This window comes from Suncus etruscus, chromosome 6, assembly GCF_024139225.1.
Source record: "Suncus etruscus isolate mSunEtr1 chromosome 6, mSunEtr1.pri.cur, whole genome shotgun sequence".
Lineage (NCBI taxonomy): Eukaryota > Metazoa > Chordata > Mammalia > Eulipotyphla > Soricidae > Suncus > Suncus etruscus.
The window spans coordinates 74886381-74906982 of record NC_064853.1 but is presented as its reverse complement, the minus strand read 5'-3'; the positions used below and the strand labels follow the sequence as shown (position 1 = coordinate 74906982).

Sequence of the window (20602 nt, the reverse complement as noted above, 5' to 3'; positions counted from 1 at the left end):
GGAACTGTAGTTATTTATAAAATGTACATTTTTCCAGGGCTTGGACTCTACCATATATAGCAATGCTGGTGCCAGAACAGAGCAATTATTAACAGGAAAAGAGAGTGCTGGGGCCCCCAACAGCCATTTTTAACTGTGGACATTATTGCTCAATTTTGAGCTTCACCAAGGGACTCATAAGAGGAAGACATAATGCTTGTTTGTGGAACTTTTATAGCTAATTGACATTTTTCCAGGGCTCCCTTGACAGCTGTAGTAACTCCTGATTGGAAGGACTAGGAAAAGCATCAAGTAGAGCTCTGTCTCCAGATGGGGCCATATTTCTGATACAGTACGAACAAAAAAATGAAAGAATAAATAAAATGTGTCAAAATAAACACTTTTCGAAGTGATAAAGAGAAACAAATGATTGGCAAAAGCAATTCTCTTTGTGCAACAATAATCCATGCTATTTTCACACTAATTGAAGATGTTTGACTATTTAGGTTGTCAGATTTTTTTCCTTTTTGGGAACTAGCACCTTCCTTCTATATTTACTTTTGCATTTAAGAGAAATGGGACTATATAATCAAGTTTCACCCTCCCCTATCTAGCTTTTTTTTTCTTTCCTTTTTCTTGTAGCAGGGGTTGCTATAGATTGGGTCAAACTGGTTGTTCTCAGGGCTTACTACCGCTCTCTATTTAGGGATCATCCCTAGTAAGGATCAAGATATCATATGGGATGCTAGGGATTGAAGCCAAGTTGAACAAAGTACCTCATAGGCTCTATTATTGCTCCAGCCCCAACTCCTTTTCCTTCCTCAGTTTCCTAGACTCATAACACTACTGCATAAAGCAGTTAGTGTTTTATTATTCTAGATGTTCCAAGTCAAATTCATTATGCAAACCCAATATCAGTCTAATACTAAGAACAATTTGCTCACTCGAAATATTCACATGTAGATTATTCAGGAAGGTCATTTAGTAGAAGTATTAGTATTGGTATTAAAAAGGTCATTTTCGTTAGAACAAAATACAAATAGAATGGAGTAGTCACTGTTCTAAAAGTCAGCTTGGGTTTTTAGAAATTAACAAGCATATATACGAATCTAGGAACTCTCAATTTTATTTGATTTTGGTTTATTTTTTGTTTGTTTGTTTGTTTTTGGGACACACCCAGGGTGCTTAGAGATTACTCCTGGCTCTGCATTCAGGGATATTCCTGGCAGACTTAAGAAACCATATGAGGTAGGTAGGTGAATAAACCCAGATCTGCTATAGTGCAATGCCCTACCTGCTGCACTCTCTCTGGCCCCTTATTTGAATTTTTTTGACAAAAATAATCACAAGTTCATATATTATCAGTTTATCCAACAAAATTACTTTCAATAAAATAATATTCCAGTTGGGGGCCAGATCAGTGGCGCAAGCAGTAAGGTGTTTGCCTTGCCCATGCTAGCCTAAGATGAATCCCGGTTCCATCAACCTGCATCCCATATAGTCCCCCAAGCCAGGAGCGATTTCTGAGTGCATAGCCAGGAGTAACCCCTGAGCATCACCAAGTGTGGCCCAAAACCCAAAATAATAATAATAATAATAATAATAATAATAATAATAATAATAATAATAATAATATTCCTATTCCAATTGATTCCCTAACACCAATCAAGTTTTATGGTTGTTCAAATAAATAGCACATCTTGCCAATATGTAGGTCTATAAGCCCATACATTGCCCAATTGAAATATATCCCATCACAAATATAAAAATCAAAAAATGTAACAACAGGATAATGTTATCAAAAAGTAAATCAAAAACTTATGAACCTGAGTCACTGAAGAACTTGTCAGACATTTGCTCGTATGTACATTCACATTACAATCAAGTAACTATAGATCAGAGTTATAACCATCATAAGTAGCTTCTAAGGAGTCCTTGTATTAGAAGTACTCATCAAAAGCACAGAAATTTGGTAGAGAATAACAAAATGGTATTATGAGGAAGGATTTTAGACACAAAAATAAAATAATTAGACATAAAAAACTTAAGAAGTCCTCTCCACCCAGTCTATTTAAAAGTCTTTGTGAATGATCTAACATAGCCTCTCCTATGAGCAATAGTGTTAAATGCCAGAGAGGATGATAATGACCACTGTGCTTTAAGCTCTGTTTAAAAAACAAGGAAGAAAACATTTTAGAAAAATAATCTTTTTGTTTGTTTTTTTTGGGGGGTCATACCCAGTGGTGCTCAGGGGTTACTCCTGGCTCTGCACCCAGAAATCATTCCTGGCAGGCTCAGGAGGCCATATGGGATGCCGGGAATTGAACCCAGGTTCATTCTGGGTCAGCCATGAGCAAGGCAAATGCCCTACCGCTAGTGCTATATCTCCAACCCCTAGAAAAAATAATCTAATTCAATATGCTCATTGCTTCATGTAAAACACAGTTACTATTTATTAATGAGAAAAATTGAAGAATAAACCTTCTGTATATGGCAGCACTATTTTGAGCTCAAAGAAGAGTAACTCCATTCAAATGCACTTAAGCAAGCAAATGCATTAACTTCTCAAATAAAGCTTTATTGTTGATCTGTGTTGAGGAACAGCTGACTGCCATAATCAAATAGCATAATCAAGTATCTCCAAACTTTTATCCTGCCTGTCTATGAAATTTTCTTTTATCCAGCTAACTAAACACTCAATGGCAAAGAAGACTGACTTATTTTAATGACTGAAGCATATTCTGATTCAGCCAGCTCAGGCTGATGTGCCATAGCTCAACCAAACACTGGTCAAAAAAATTCAGTGTCCTGACTGATCAGGCCTGGATCACTTACCTACATAGAGACAGAGGGGAGAGGGGGTAGAGAATGTGCTCAGTTCCATGGCAAAATGAACTGGGGGGGGGGGGTCCTCTAGATCACCAGTTGAAATACTGAAGGTAGGTACAAAAATTAGGGAGAGAGGATGGTCTTACTGATAAAAGTAATGCGTGTTCACTTCACCATTAGCTATCATAAAGCATAATTTTCTAGAAGAACTCATTTCTGTGAGTTTTAAAATTGTGGTTTTTTTAATTCTCTCGTGTTACCTGAGGTAAAAGGCTTAGGTGTAGGTGGATTGCTTCAGCGGGATCTTGGGATAGCATCAGGGAGGCAGTAAAGGAAGCTAAATTAAGCAGCAGGAGGAGTTGTGCTGTCAAGTTATATGAGTATTTTCAGTCCATATCACAAAAAGCTCAAATATCAATTGTCTTTCTGAATCACCTGAAATTAAGGGTCATCATTCTGAACCTCCAACACAAGCAGTCATTTGGATGTGGACTGCCCTTTGGGATAGTTACTGATCTTTCTGAGAGGAGTCCTTGAGCAAGGGAAATACTTGGGAGAGGGACTCAGAGAAGAGCCATCATCAGTCAACAATGCCAGCATCTAGGAGGAACACTAAAAATCAATGAAGAGTGCCCAAGAGGGAGGCAGAGTAATGAGGGGAGTAAGAGTAACATCCTGAATGTGAGGCCAGGCTTCATGTTTTCTGTTTCAGAGTATTTCAATGTGACCTGAATAAACTGAGCTCAAAAAAGAAAATGAGCAGCAACTGTAGATAAAGCATACCCTTAAACATCTGAAATTCTTTGCGCTGAAATAATAGGGAAAGGAAAAGCAATAGCATCTACTGTGCATCTACCTTCTGCTAGTTCCATGTTGGTATCTTTCTACTGTACAAAAAAATACAAGTATTTAATGATTAAAATATCATTGTAATTATTACTCTCTAAATAAGAAAGAAAGAAACAAAAATGCTAAACACAATTTCTTTTAGCATGTAATATCACTGCATCAAGAATTTTAAGAACATTTAGGCCAATCCCCAGCATCCCACATGCCCACATGGTCCCTAGAGCCTACCAGGAGTAATTTCTGAGTGCATAACCAGGAATAAGCTGAACACCATTGGGTTTGTACCAAAAAAATTGTTTTTAAGGAAACTAATTCTAAATTTGTATTACAAAACCATTCCAGTGTTACAGCAGAATCAGCTAACTTTGGGACCTTGGGATCAGTGATTGAGAATACCATTCTAACATCAGTGCTACAAGTCTTATTCAACAGCTCTTTATTTACCAGCTCAGGTAAGTTCATCTCTGCATTCACCACCAGGCCAGAATTAGGAATCTTAGCACTTGAGATAGTATCTTTGACCTTTAATCTGGTCTTTGGCTTTGATGCAAAACTTGAATCATCAGAGCCAGATCAATAGTACTAGTAGGGTGTTTGCCTTGCACATAGCCAAACCCAACTTCAATGCCTGGCATCTCATATGGTTTTCCAAGTCTACCAGTAGTAACTCCTGAGTTTAGATCCAGGAATAATCCTATAGTACTTCTGGGTATGACCACCCAAACCAATAAAATAAAAAAATTTTAAACTTGGATCATCAAGCAGTAGTGGCAGAGTGAAATAAGAGGAAGAACTGGGTGAACTAGAAATGATATAGAGACATTAGTAGAGAGTACTTTGGGAATGGTAACCAGGTATGCTAACTTTGCACATCAAAACATTAATCTCAACAATATTATAACCATGTTACCTAAACTATGATACCAAAATAAATAAAACTCTTTTGGATAAACAGGAAAGCAAGAGAAGTCAAGAATTTAAGAACTACACCACCTAAGTATAACTTGTAAGGAAAGCCAGCACTCACAGATGCTCAAAATTTACCTTATTCTTTTTCAGACTTTTCTTTAGTTTGAGATGAGATATTCTTGTTTGTCTTGGGGAAGTTCTTAGCACCAGAGCCTGACGTCATGTTCTAAAGAAGCTAAAGTAGTTTTTTATTTTTGCACTCCTTGTGGGTTCTTTCTAGAAGTCCCAGCTTTTAGTGCTAAAAGAAATAATTCTTGTCATTTTTATTACTTTCTATCCTTTCATATATCCATTTCAAAGTCCTGCTCCTATCCCTCTCCTGGAAAGAAGAATGTGATTCTCAAAGTATGAGATCAGAGAATTGTCATAGAATTGTCATTCTTATCCATTTTCCCATTGTCCCTATTACAGAGCAATAAAAACTGAAGTGACTTTTTGAGCAGATACTGGGTAAATTTGATCTATTCTTAAGTATTGCAGCCCCAGGACCAACAATTGTTGGCTCATTGCTACACTCATAACACCAGGAAGGAACTCTTAATATTGTCCCTGACATGACAATGTGCTCCAATGCTGTCACTGCTAGCAGAGGATGCCCCTATCTTGTCAGCATACTTGCCTCTGCATTTGTAAGTTTTTAATTTAAAATGGTATGTTTTACACTGAGGAAGTCATTAAAGCTGTATGAAACAAGACAAAACAAGCCTAGGCATAGCTTGTTATGGCAGAATTGACTTGTGCAGTAATTATGTCAGATTTCTGTGGTGTGTGTGTGTGTGTGTGTGTGTGTGTGTGTGTGTGTGTGTGTGTGTGTGTGTGTGTGTGTGTGTGTGTGTGAAGCAAACAAAAATATAACTCTTGGATTCTTCTCAATGCTCAATTTAGGCAGGTAAAGCTTAGGGACCAGTAAACATAAATACTAAACACATGAGCTTGTGGTGGAGAGCCCACAGAATGTGATAAAAAGCAGCAGATATTTGAAGCTAATACTGGGTCTAGCTAGAGGGTGCTGAGTTTCTCACATACATTATCATCTTTAACCCTAAAAATACACTAAAAGATCTGTTTTATTCATAGGCAAGGAAGTAAGCATATTAAGAATGAATGACTTTATAAAAGATGCATGAAAAACAGATCCATAATTCCTTCCCCCAAATCCGTTCAAACCAGCCAAATTCAGAATGTTTTCCACTCAGAGAATGTAATGATTAGTGACACTACCTGATGTGAGTCTCCACCAGGATCTGAAGTAAAATTTCATCATCATATTTCTGCAGTAAAATACAGGCATAGTTTCATGGTGAGGGGCCACTAGAGAAGATAAATCAATTCTCACTTATGATCAGAACTCTATCAACTCTCAAAAGTTGAAGGTGAGGAAATATCTGAATGTCAAGCATTTGAGGTCACCAATAAGAAAGTATTGAACCAATTTATTTTTCTTCTTTTTTTATTTTCAATTTTTCTTCCTTTCTTATTTCATCTTCCACCCCTTTTACCTTTGCTTGTTTTTTTTTCTACTTCCCTCATTCATTCACATTGCTATGATAGTTCTCAATGTAGTTATTTCTCTAACTGCGCTCATCACTTTTTCTGGTGAGCTTCCTCTCTTTTGTCACTGAGAATTATTGCAAAAATGTCTTCTGTTTTTCTTAAAGCCCATAAATGAGTGAGACTATTTTGTGTCTATCTCTCTTCCTCTGGTTTATTTCACTCAGCAAATAGATTCCATGTACAACCATATACAGGAAAATTTTATGACTTCATCTGTCCTGTCTGGCTGCATAATATTCCATTGTGTATATATACCACAGATCCAGCTATACCACTCCTAGGGATATACCCTAGGAACACAAAAATATAATAAAAAATACCTTCCTCATATCTGTATGTTTTCTTTCTTTCTTTCTTTCTTTCTCTTTCTTTCTCTTTCTTTCTTTCTTCTTTCTTTCTTTCTTTCTTTCTTTCTTTCTTTCTTTCTTTCTTTCTTTCTTTCTTTCTTTCTTTCTTTCTTTCTTCTTTCTTTCTTCTTTCTTTCTTTTCCTTTCTTTTTTTAATATATTTTTCATTTAAACATCTTGATTACATACATGATTGTGTTGTTTTGGTTTCAGACATGTAAAGAACACCACCCATCACCAGTGCAACATTCCCATCGCCAATGTCCCAAGTCTCCCTGCTCCCCACCCAACACCCGCCTGTACTCTAGACAGGCTTTCTATTTCCTTCATACATTTTCATTATTAGGATAATTCAAAATGTAGTTATTTCTCTAACTAAACTCATCCTTGTTTGTGGTGAGCTTCATGAGGTGAGCTGTAACTTCCAGCCCTTCTCTCTTTTGTGTCTGAAAATTATTATTGCAAGAATATCTTTCATTTTTCTTAAAACCCATAGATAAGTGAGACCATTCTGCATTTTTCTCTCTCTCACTTATTTAACTCAGCATAATAGATTCCATGTACATCCATGTATAGGAAAATTTTATGACTTCATCTCTCCTGACAGATGCATAATATTCCATTGTGTTTCTTTAGCCATTTGTCTGTTGAAGGGTATCTTGGTTCTTTCCAGAGTCTTGCTATGGTAAATAGTGCTGCAATGAATATAGGTGTAAGGAAGGAATTTTTGTATTGTATTTTTGTGTTCCTACAGTATATTCCTAGGAGTGGTATAGCTGGATCATATGGGAGCTCAACTTGGAAGAAATGGGCATTAAGAAAACAACCCCATTCACAATACTGCCACACAAACTCAAATATCTTGGAATCAACTTGACTAAAAATGTGAAGGACCTATACAAAGAAAACTATAAAACTCTGTTCCAAGAAATAAGAGAGGACACACAGAAGTGGAAACACATACCCTGCTCATGGATTGGCAGGATTAACATAATTAAAATGGCAATACTCCCCAAAGCATTTACAGATTTAATGCGATCCCTCTAAAGATACCCTCTAAAGATATTCTTCTTCAAAGAAGTGGATCAGGTACTTTTGAAATTCATTTGGAACAATAAACACACTAGAATAGCTAAAGCGATCATTGGGAAAAAGAATATGGGAGGAATTACATTCCCCAACTTTAAACTTTACTAAAAAGTGATAGTTATCAAAACAGCATGGTATTGGAATAAAGACAGAACCTCAGATCAGTAGAATAGGCTTGAATTCTCTGAGAATGTTCCCCAGACATACAATCACCTAATTTTTGATAAAGGAGCAAGAAATCCTCTTCAACAAGTGGTGTTGGCATAACTGGCTAGCCACTTGCAAAAAATTGAACTTAGACCCCCAGTTAACCTCATGTACGAAGGTAAAATCCAAATGGATTAAAGACCTCGATATCAGACCCGAAACCATAAGATATATAGAGCAACACATAGGCAAAACACTCCAGGACATTGAGACTACAGGCATCTTCAAGGAGGAAACTGCACTCTCCAAACAAGTGAAAGCAGAGATTAACAGATGGAAATATATTAAACTGAGAAGCTTCTGCTCCTCAAAGGAAAAAGTGCCCAGGATACAAGAGCCACCCACTGAGTGGGAGAAACTATTCATCCAATACCCATCAGATAAGGGGCTAATCTCCAAAATATACAAGGCACTGACAGAACTTTACAAGAAGAAACATCTAATCCCATCAAAAAATGGGGAGAAAAAATGGACTGACACTTTGACAAAGAAGAAATACAAATAGCCAAAAGACACATGAAAAAAATGTTCCACATCACTAATCATCAGGGAGATGCAAATCAAAACAACTATGAGGTACCATCTCACACCCCAGAGATTGGCACACATCACAAAGAATGAGAATAAAGTGTTGGCGGGGATGTAAAGTGTTGGCGGGGATGTGGAGAGAAAGAAACTCTTATCCACTGTTGGTGGGAATGCCATCTAGTTCAACCTTTATGGAAAGCGATATGGAGATTCCTTTGCTTGTTTTTGACTCGTTCTTTCTTTATTACTAGTGGTCTGTGAGAAAATAATAGATTTCCTTACATTTTTGTTTGCTTTGGGACCATACCAAGCTGTGCTTAGTGTTTACTCCTGGCCCTGTGTTGAAGAATATCACTCTCTGTGGTGCTCAGAGGCCTTCATGCAGTGTTGGGCATCAGATTGTGGTTGGCCACAAGCAAGGCAAGCTTCCTATTCATTGTAGTATTTTAATGATTATACATTTTATACAATTGTAAATTTATACAGTTATACATGATTATATATTTTAATAAGGAAATCATGGCAGTCACTGCTAAATGAACTGCATTAAGAGCTAACTAATCAGTTATTTACCTAATTACCTCATTTAATTTTTTTAAATCCTAAGTACTATGATGAATTTCTATTTCCAGATAAGAAAGCCAAGGACTTCCAAAGATCAAGTGACCTTTCCACTTAAATTCCACAATAAAATAAAATATTTTTTTAAATTTTTTTTATCTTTATTTTAGCACCATGACTACAAACATGTTTGTAGTTGGGTTCTGCAGAGAAGTCAGACTGAGCAGTGAATGTTGGGCCAGAAAATTCTGAATTAGGAATCAGATCTCTGTGATGGATACTTGGTGGTAAAATTACAGTCCCCAGTTATTCTATCAAATACTAATCCTGGTTCTATTGTGTTTTTGCTGAAGTAATTAAAGTCCTGAACCAGTTGACTCAAAATAAAGGATGATGTCTTACATAATTTGGGTAAACCTGACTGAATCTATTACAAAGGCTTTCAAAGTAAAGCTAGGATTTCAGAGAATAAAAGGGGAGGAAACAGTTGAGATGAAAATTCTCTCTGTAAATGGCAGCCTCTGATCGTGTTCACTGAGTTCTAATTTACTGAGCATCTTTCCTTTGTGAGAAAAACTCTGTAGAATTCAGCCTTGCCTTGTCACCTCACAGTCTTCCTCTGGAGATGATCTCAGTTCACCAGAATATACTGTATGGTTAGAAAACCTGAGGCCACTCCAGTCTTTGGGGATTTCATGGAGCAGGATGGTAAAATCTGTCCCAGGAAGAGGCAGAAGAGGAAGGGAGTAGAAAGGACAGAGGGTCAGGAGGTGGTTAGATCAAACCAAACCTGCTGAAGAACACACAAAGGAAGTAGGGAAAGACTGAGGGATTATTTGATAAAAACAAGATTAACAGAGTGTCTGAGATGAACTGAGGTTGTGGGATGTCTTTGCACAAGATCTTCCAGTGTGCATCTTCCCTCATTTACATCTGTTTTGTTATTTGCAGACTTGGGCTTTCTAGGGCTGAGATTCCACAGAACCTCTGGCTGAGACTCCCCAGGCCTAACTCCACCTACCTTCAAATTCTGATTTCATGCTCCAGTGTACTGTGACGGTCCCCCAGGTTGGGAACATCTGGCTGCAGTTTGCTGAAACAAAACTTCCTAGAAACATAACTCCCACCTTTCTTCTGGATCCCATAGACACACTGAGGCATTCACTGCATCTGGAATGTCTGTTGTTTGCCTCTGGTTACAAACTGCCATTTGATATCCACTAGAACATGATGTAACCTTTAGGAACCTCCAAGTTCTCCCCATCTTTGGGGTTTAGGATAGCACTTCAATTTGTTCATGTTGAAAGAAGGAAAGTCAAGGAAACCCAAATTTGATTTCTACCTCTCCTCAATAACACAAGACCAAGAGATCCAGGCAGCACAGTTTTTGAAGGCAGCCATTTCTTTCTTCAGCATTGTTGATATATCACATTTGACCTCCATCCATCAAATCTTCTGATTCTATGCATGCTCTCCCACTCCTCCCAACAAGGGAGACTGGCACAGCTGAGGTTCCCATCACTCGTGATTCCTAACCTTTCTCACAATTTCCACATGGGCTACAGTCATTTTCTAAGCAGTCATTCAAGGAATCCTTTTATATGTGAATCAACTATCCCAGCCCCAGCCTCAGACACATCCTCATGGTTCAATTTAGTAATCTCTGGTCCCTGATTTAGGCGTACAACCCTGAACATAGGCAGCTACTCTGACTTGTCCCAAATTCACTACAGAGGAAACTGAGGTTTACCAGACAAGTGTTAACTGTACTATTGCTTCCTATAGAGTTGAGGATGATAACTGTTTGCCAGAAGCTTTCATTACTTGACCCATCCCTCCAGGTATCCTCACATGCAGAGCCCAGCTTGTCCATAGCACAAAGAATGATCCTCTGTGCCTGTCACTCATTCCAGACACCTGGAATGCTTCTCAGTAACTTCTACATGACATCCTTTTTGTGTCTTTTTATAAATCCAGTTCAAATAATCCTGCCTCTGAGAAATTTTTGTAACCTGAAAGGCTGGAAAGAACTCTTTTGGATCCTATCTCTATAAGAATCATGTTGAACCTGCTTGTGAGAAAATATGCTTTAAAACTCCATCTACCTTTCACATAAGCATTTGTTATAACCTCTCATTTTGCCTTGATGATTGCCCTGTCTCTTAGTCCAGTTAAATACACATTAAACATACATTTTGTATACATTGTGTGCTTAACAGTAAAACTGGTTTAGTTATGAATGGGTGTAAGGTAGAAAACATTGGGTCTCCTGGAAAATTATTTTGAAGTTTATGGCACAAATGGTTGATGATCTACAGTATCATCTCAAAGTTTTACAAGGGAAAGCTATCAGATTCTTGGATTCATTAACCATGGAAACTAACCCAAACTGACTCAAAACAGGATTTCCCCTGCTCCTGTTCCCAAATTTTGCTAACGTACTTTCCCAAAATATCCTATATAACCCCCTGGCTCCAATCTAAGAGTAAGATGAATTTCTAACTACTGAACAATTTTTTTTCTTTCTGCACAATCACCTTACACACACACACACACACACACACACACACACACACACACACACACACACATGATCAACTTGTCTCTTGAATAATGGACCTTTCAGAGTGAACATCGAATCTTAGGTTTGGTTATCTGCATCAACAGTCTTCTGGCTATGAGAAGGTGGCAATAATTTAGATTATCCATAAAGCTAGGATAGGAAGGGCTCAAGAAGAAAGAAGAGGGAGAGAAGGAGTAATGATGGTGAGGTGAAGAAAGACAGTTCTGGAGTTGTAATGGTTGATTCTATCAATGTTTTCACAACTTTTATTAACTTTGGAAAAAAATTATGCATGAGAGAGGCTAAAGCTTAAAATGCTTCACGGTAAGTTCACCTCAGCATTTGACTCTCAAGGTGTGTGTGTGTGTGTGTGTGTGTGTGTGTGTGTGTGTGTGTGTGTGTGTATGTGTGTGTAAGGGGTGGGGGAAAACATGTGTTTTTCAAGAAGCAGCAACTCTCCCAAGACACATTCCACTATTTGTAACTGTTTAATACTGGTTCAGAAATGATGTTTCAAGATCATTTTTTGGGCATTCCTTTCATTCTTCAGAGATATCACTTCCAGGTCACCAATTATAAAAGGAAGAACAACTCAAATGAATCAATTCTGAAGTAGAGGAAATTTCAAAGGTGGTTTTGATGGTGGAGCACAATCAATCTAAAAACTTGAAAGAACATTCTTAGTTGTATGTTGTTGGTCCATCTTTACCAAGTAAGTGATGGCAAGTCATAGAGACTGTTTAAAAATTCTCTATTTTGACTTCTTCTGGAAACTCTCACATTTATGTTTTCTTGAACTCGTTGATATTATCCTGTCTCCACTTATAATCTCCTCATGACACATTTTTCAGACAGCAATTGGTCTGTTACAGCTCATGGATACTGCCACTCTTGCAAGATGAAGCTGACCCTGTAATTAGATGTCTGATAAGCCACTTGTCACCTCCCTGTAGGTGATTCTAAGGTAGATCATTCAGGGTAATAATGCTGGGTATAAGAGCTCAAGAAATCACTGCATTTACTCAACAGTATATAAAGTTTGGATCCTCCATCTTACTCTCTTATTAAATGTTCTAGAAATATGGTCCTCTAGCTATTCAGGGCCTGCTGTACAAAGATAAGGTTTTAGAAAAAATCTTCTTCATTACTAAGTAACTTTCTTGGGCAGGTATGAAAAAAGTCAATGATCATTTTAATTTTAGTCCAGTATTCTATGGATATTTTGGCTCTTTGTCTTTTAAATGTAGTTTTTGAGCCATTCTTCACTTGTAATGAAAACTGGCCTGTGGCAAAGTCTGAGTGAGAAAGGAGATATTCAAGGTCTCCTTGTTCATGAGATGAGCACCACTGGTCATGGCTCCTCCAGAAGAGAAATGTCCAGTTTCTTCAGTCTTCTTAACAAGTCTTGGAACAAACTTTTTGTAGGTACAAACTCTTTGTAGGTAACTCCCAGAAAGAAAAGGTGATGCAAGGTGAAATCATAGGTGAGGGCTCTATTGCACAGTAATGGTAGAAGACAGCTACTCAAGGAGGCCTGTGATGGATGTGTTGGGAGACACAGCTTCTCAATAATTCCTCCAGATATGATAGACAGCTAATAAGACACAGACTGGTATTTGCTCACATACCCCTTGCCCAATGCCATATGCTAATCTTACCTAGATGGTCAGACCGACCCATACTTGGGAGGGGCTGTTGTTGGAAAAGAATATAATAGGGCTAGCTGGGGGGAGGGGTAAGAGGCAGAGAGCATATGCAACTAAGATAGATGGAGAGCAGCAGAAAAGAGGTTGATTAGCTTAGAAGCCATGTGAAGAAATGCAAATGGTGTTAGGACCTTGAAATAAAGCTGGATTTCTCCTGAAACTTCATCTGTCTGCTTTGTGAATTTCTCTGCCATCACCCTGAAACCTACAGACCCGCTGGGCAAAGGGGCTACAGGTGCCAGGCCAAGCTAAGAAAGGCCTCACCTCCCACCACACTAGGACTCTATATTTTATATTTAAACAACAATAGTGACTATGCCAGGAGCTGACCTCTTAACTTTTAGCTACAATACCATGCTTCTGCTCAACTCTGATGTGTGGGGGGTGGGACTCTGTAATCCAATTTGCTTTGCCAGTCATTCCCAGCTAGATTTAGCTAAAGAAGGGCAATATCACAGAATTCATGGTATAAGAATTATAAAAAAGTGTTTGTTCCTTTTGCTTCCTAATTCCATGAGCACCAATCTAGCAACATTTCCTACCTGCCTTTTCTTCCTATTAGTTTACTGACTATTCTTGTTGGCACTACATCAGTCTCACTGTTCTTAGGCAGTGACAGCATTTGCAACCAATTTTCCTCACTGTTGTCTGATCCTTAGAGATGCTGACACCTTGCCAGAGATCTGAACCTCAACTTCATAGCACCTTCCCTTAGCTCAGACATTAGTACCAGGAGAACTTTTTCTTTTCCCCAAATTTCAATCATTCCAGTCCCACTCAGGTTTCGTTAGCCCTCAGGAAAGCAACCATTTCCTGTAGTTAGGATGCCCTCAGATGATCATGCATTATCTTCAGTTGTTGCTCTTTTTCATCATTTTAGTTATTATTTTTAAAAATTTCTTCCCCCAGAAATAACCAACCAATAATGTTTAATTTCTGTACCTGGACTCAACCATGTTTCTGTGCTAGGTATGGCCTAAATCAAAACAAAAATAAATAAATAAAAAGAATAAAAAAAATGGAAGCAGAGGTAGGAGGCTAAAGGTAACACATAACATTAGAACCAGGTTTCAGTTAACTCAGTTAACTGGAGAAGGTACATTACAACTCCCCTAACCCTCAAACAGTAAAAGTAAGTGGTTCCTTTAAATTAGGTATTGCAAATGGTTACCAAGGGCAGAAAACAAACTGTAGATGGGATTTTTTTAAAATATAAATTCTTTATTTAAACACCATGATTACAAACATGATTGTAGTTGGGTTTCAGTCATAAACAGAATACCCCTCTTCACCAGTGCAACATTCCCATCATCAATGCCCCCCTCCCTCCTTGCAGATGGGATTGACTATTCCTGGTCCCTTATGTGCATGTTCACTGCAAAATTAGGGTTTTCTTGAGTGGACCATGCCCTCCTGGCTCCCATTTGCACTGTCTGTGAGCACCAGAATGCATACAAGATGCACACCATTGCCAAGGTTCTTCCTCGCTAGGATTGCCCTGATCTGTGCTTCTAGTGGGCCTTTGGAAGGTGCTCCACAAAGACCTACTACTAGACGATTTCAGTCCAGGCACAGAAAATAAGATGCAAGACAAAGATGGTTGTTCTATTTGCACTTTCTCTGGAGCAACACCGACTCACTGAAGGCACCAAAGGTCCCCTAGAGTCCTTGGGGTCCTGTGTTGTGCAGCTTATTCTCAACAGACATTAGTTGCTACATTACTAAATTTGCTGTGATGTAGAAATTTTTATGTGCTCTCAAGCCTGGCTTGGCTTTAGGTGTAACAAAATTCTTAGGGCTTGGAGAGATGAACAGGTCTCCTGCTGTCCTCAAGGACTCCTCAGACTGACAGAAGCTCTCCATGGCTCACTGACGTCAAAACCCTGTGTGCGAGGAGGGGCATGGCAGTGGATGGAGGCAGCAAGAAATCAGCAGCAACTGCTACTGAAACATCATCCACTGCTAGCTGCCTCATACCTCCTGCTTTGAACTTGCACTTGTCCCCTCTCATATGCCACCTGGGGGAGCTGCTTTTTGAAGTGCCTCTACTGCTAGCAAAGTGAATTCTTGCTTCAGCTCAAACCTATCTGTTCTGCCTGAAAAATGAGCCTTGTAAGCCAGAACAGCAGAAAACCATTGGTAGCAGCCAAGAGAGAAAACATGTGGGTCCAGTTTTCCAGTATTTGCAGAGACCATATGGGGTTAAGGTTTGCAAAGACCAGAGCTTCTGGGTCTCAGGACCCAGAGTGTGAGATTGAATTTGGATTCATATAATGCAAGGCCAGAGTCTATCCTATTAGACTAGCTCTCCAACCCATGTTTTATCTCACAGATCTTACCTCAGAAGTCAATTTCTTGAAAAACCTCTGAGAGGATTTGGTAATATATGATCTCCTAGCACCCTTCAGTTTTTCTTGGTAACACTTACCATCTTATGTAGCCACAGTGCAAGAACTGAACTATCCCTGGTAGAAACAGTTTCCTGGAAGGCAACCCCTTGGGCATGTTGCTCACTGTAGTGTGGTGTGGGAAGGACCTTAACCATCTTGGGACAAATAAGATACTCAGGAGAATGGCTGGCAGAGCTGGAAGTTCCCAGGAGCAGTAGCTAGATTGTTCCGCAACTGGAAATCAGCAAAACAGGGCAAGAAGGTTAGACATTCCCTTTGTTCTGCTTTCAGCTAGGACCTTGGAACACAGCATGTGACACAAGAATGGCCCCGGTGTCTGGTGATTATTTCTTATGGTCCTGCTTTGTGAAAGGGCCTGGGGTGAAACATTTATACAGGGGAAACAACCAGTATCATTCTTACCAGGGGCTCCTCTGAGCTTCTCCTCAGGCACTTTCCTTCAACCTCAAGAGTAAGAGAGATACCACGAGGTGTGAATAGCCGAGGGTGAGTGGGACAAAAGGTACTAGTGAAAATTGTTGAGGTGGTGTGGTCCCATGCTGTGAAGCAAGAAATGGGGGGTGGCTAGTTGGGCTGCACCTTTCTGATGTTTTTTTGTCAGAACTGTACATACAGCCAAGGGCCTACTGTACCTCATCTCTTTTCTTTCTTTTTTGTTTGTTAGCTTGTTTGGGGTCTATATCTGGTGGTGCTCAGAGCTTACTCCTGGCTATGAGACCAGGGATCACTCCATGTGGTGCTTGAAGATCACATGAGGTTCCTGGGATCAAATGCAGACCAGTCACATGCAAGGCCAGCGCTCTGCCCACTCTACTATTACTCCAGCCCCTAGTTCTTACAAGTTATCCAAGAGCAGCCCTTGCTCAACTCTGAGCTCATGACCAAGCAAATCTACAGGGCAGTTACCGTGGCTGCCCCTCTAATATCTTATCACATGAAAACTCATTTATAAATGGAAATTGGTCTTTCACATTCACTAACAAAGTATGAATAAGCAATATTTTAATATTTCAATATTTCTTTTTGTTGTTATTGTTGTTGTTTAGTTTTTGGACCACACCCAGCGGCATTCAGTGGTTACTCCTGGCTCTCTACTCAGAAGTCACTCCTGGCAGTCTTGACCATATGGGATGTCAGGGATCGGACCTAGGTTGGTAGGGTGCAAGGCAAACACCCTACCTGCTGTGTTATCATTCCAGCCACCAGTATTTTAATATTTGTTTGTAAGTGAAGGTCTGTACCCTCCAAGAGAGAACTCTTCTTCATTCATTGAAATGAGGACCTAATAAAACAGCACACAAAAGAGCCATTTGACACAACACCACTTTCTCTGTTGTTTCTAGATATTTTAAGGAGAAAACTAACAATTTCAAATCAATGGAAATACAAATATTTAAAAAAAAACAATCATCACAATCATCACTGGCAGCATTGTTCAAGGTTATTTTCTCCGGCAGCTTCGATGCAGCAGCTGAAGGTTCCTCTTCTCTCTCCTCTTTCCCTCCCCACCTGGAAGAGAGGAATTTTAGGAATAGCAAACCCTGAGGCCAATCTTCAGCAATTTTTCAGGCTCAAGTTGAAGTGAGATTGGAAAAGCACAAACATTTCTGTAAATAGTAGCTGGGCATAAGGATTTGTGTGACCTTGGAAGAAAAGAACTCTGTTTTCAAGCAGTGAAGATGTTCAACTGTATTTTTCAGTCATTATAGTCTGGATTTAAATTCTGGAGAATATTTCTGATGAATTTTCTTCAGAGTACCAAATGGACATATCTGTAATGGTCTCTCTGTATCTCTTTCTCTCAGGTAGAGTGGCAACTCCCCTGTATACCCATCAGAATCCTAGAAGATAAGTAGAAAGCTACCATATTGGCAAAACTGTTTACCCACAAACTTGAGGCAGGAAGAGAATTAAAACCAACTCTGGGGACCAGAGTTCTGTAGACCTCATAGGAAAGTTCTTGCAGTTCCAGCCAGGAGCAGGCTGGACACATTCCAGTTCTTTTGTTTTTCTTTTTCAGCCATGTTTTATGGTGCTCAGAGATCATTACTGACATGGCTTGAAAAATCTTATGCAAATGGAAGAAATCAAAACTAGGTTGGCTGCAGGAAAGGCAATATCCTTATCCACTGTTCCTATCTCTGGGACCTTTACATTGCCATTTCTTTGAAAAATCCTGAGAGTTGGGGAAAACACCCATTTAGAAGCTAGCTCTGAGTGGTCTCTGTGGTTCCAGAGGCTAGTTAGGACTGGGTAACCTCAACTATTAAATAAAATATCACTAATTAATGAGAAAAAAATACTTTATTTGAGAATATTTACATAGAGGGTTGTCCAAAAATGTTCCACATAGAAAGAATTCTGACTGGCTGCTTCTTCCACCCACTCCCAGAAGGGCTCCATTTTATAGACAATTGGAACAGGTCAACTGTTCTCAAGAGAAGAAATTTTACAAAAAGAAATCCTTCAAATCACAAAGCGTTGTTTTTGAAGTACAAATGACAATTCCTAACATGCTGGCTGAACATGAAAATGCCTATTTTGAACTGAAGATGGTTCTCTCTGAGGAAGAAACTAAATAAGGTGAGGAAATACATATTAAGAAATAAATGCTCACCAGAATCTGTCTGCCAGGTAGACATTTAGGCCTTGTCTGCTACTGCAGTGGACTGACCATGACTCTTCAAATTTGTCCTCTCAGCAGGGGCTGCAGCCACAGGCCTTCAGCCTGAAAGGGAACATTCTTTCGCTCTGCATGGCTGACTAAAATCCTTTGCAAATTCACTTCCTTTGAGCCTAATTTTGCTCCACAGTGTGAAATTCAAAATTTGAATAGGCAGAAGTGTCTACCACCTACTGTATTATTATTCTAAGTATGAGAAAAGAAGAAAGTCAATAAGGATCCCTTATAAGGTGGCAGAGTAGAGTTCCACAGATCCAGGAGTCCTCTTTTAAAAGGTATTCATTTCCCCCAAATATTAATCACAAGTCAAGGTAGTTTAAATACAATGGAAATAGGTGTATTAGCCATGGGATTTTTCTTATTTTTTTCTTTTTGTCTTTCGGGCCATATGAGGTGGTGCTCAGGGGTTACTTCCTGATTCTGTGCACAGGAATCACTACTGATGGATTTGGGGAAACATATGGAATGCCTGGGTATAGAAATAATGAATGTAAGTCCTTGATGGTTGTGGATGATGGTGGATGGATGGTAAGGCCTTTCTCAGCTGGTCCAGGTGCCTGCATCCCCTTCCAGCCAGCATATCTCAGGGTTCAGGGTAGTGGCGAGGAAATGACCCACAACAGTCAGACATCAGGAGACAAGCAGCTTTATTAATAATCAGCCACATGTGTGGTTTCTATGCAAACCTTTTAAGCAGGCTCCATAAGCAGCCCTGCACTTAAATCTGTTTCTAATCTCTCTCTCTCCCTATCTCCTCCTGAGGCTTCTTCTGCTGAATTCACTTTGGCTGAATCCTCTCTCAGCCCCCCAACCCCTTTGTTGCCTTCTATAGACCCCTCCCAAATGTGGGAGGGTCTGACCATCAGGTAATATTAGCATTTTGCCTAGGGTGGGGTGACAACTGGGATCAAACCCGGATCAGCCAGTGCACTATTGCTCAGGCCTTGGCCAAAGGATTTTTACCCGTTTTTTTCTTTCCTCTTATTCAAAATGAATGTTACAAAAAAAAAGATCTTTCCAAAATGTGTGGGTTGTGTGAGTGTGTGTGTGTGTGTGTGTGTGTGTGTGTGTGTGTGTGTGTGTGTGTGTGTGTGTGTGTGTGTGTGTGTGTGTGTGTGTGTGTGAGAGAGAGAGAGAGAGAGAGAGAGAAACAGAGAGAGTTCTGATTTTAACTTGTTAAGTATCTGGGACTGAAATGGGGCCAAAGAAAACTGATCTGATCTAGGCTAGTTGTGCTTGCTTTATCAGGGATATTCCCCAAACCAAAGGACTCAGTTTACCTTTCCTTGGAAATACCACTCATTGTTTTGGTTGCAGGTAAGATGGAGTGTCTCAAGGGACCAGCACACCAGAGATTATTTTTTGCACAGTGGTCTACAACTGACCCTTTCTTGAAAGTATCTTGTTCTCTTTCTACATAAAATGACACCTTTTCCCTGTTGCCAATGTTTGCTTTGAGGGCAAAAGTCTACAATTACCCAATCTACTTTTTTTTTTCCAATAAAGTTCTTTCTTCAACTGTTACTATGTCTTTTTTTGTTTTGTTTTAGGGGCTTCACCAGAAGTGCTCAATGCTTACTCCTGGTTCTGTGTAAAAAGGTTCACTCCTGGTGTTACTCTAAGTCCATAAATGGAGCCAAATATTGACACAGAGTTGGCCACATGCAAGGCAAGCACCATACCCACTGTACTCTCTCTAGTCCCTATTATTACCATGTCTCTTAATTAATCAGTACTTGAACTCTATTAAAACTGGGCCTTTTTTAATTACAGGATTATGGGAAAACAATAGTCTCATCTGGCAAAAATAATCAGCTCCCAACTGATGAAGCTTCGAGACATCATTTTTTTTTTTTTTTTTTTTTTTTTTGGTTTTTGGGCCACACCCGGCGGTGCTCAGGGGTTACTCCTGGCTGTCTGCTCAGAAATAGCTCCTGGCAGGCACAGGGGACCATATGGGACACCGGGATTCGAACCAACCACCTTTGGTCCTGGATCGGCTGCTTGCAAGGCAAACATCACTGTGCTATCTCTCCAGGCCCTCGAGACATCATTTAAGGCATTTGTAAAAGAGTTCAAAATGATCCTCTTTCTGACACTCTTGTTTAGAAAGTACACATCACTGAACATTGTCTCTTTTATGAGGTATGACCATCATCTGAGTTCCTCCTAAGGGAACTTCACCTGTTGTGGTTTAGAAGGAGGAGCATGAACCATATGACAGCAATGCACTTTTCACTTCTGAGAGCATGTTTGAGGAATATGGAAACATCCAAGGGTTGGCACTGAAGTAGTCGGATAGAAGCAGGGGTGGTCGCACTGAATGA

General features: G+C 39.4%; 1 pseudogene; it reads right to left on the bottom strand.

Moving 5' to 3' along the window:
* Positions 1 to 15156, bottom strand: part of LOC126011805 (tRNA (adenine(37)-N6)-methyltransferase-like) — a 63822-nt pseudogene extending 48666 nt beyond the window's left edge.
* Between the last annotated feature and the right edge of the window lie 5446 nt (positions 15157 to 20602).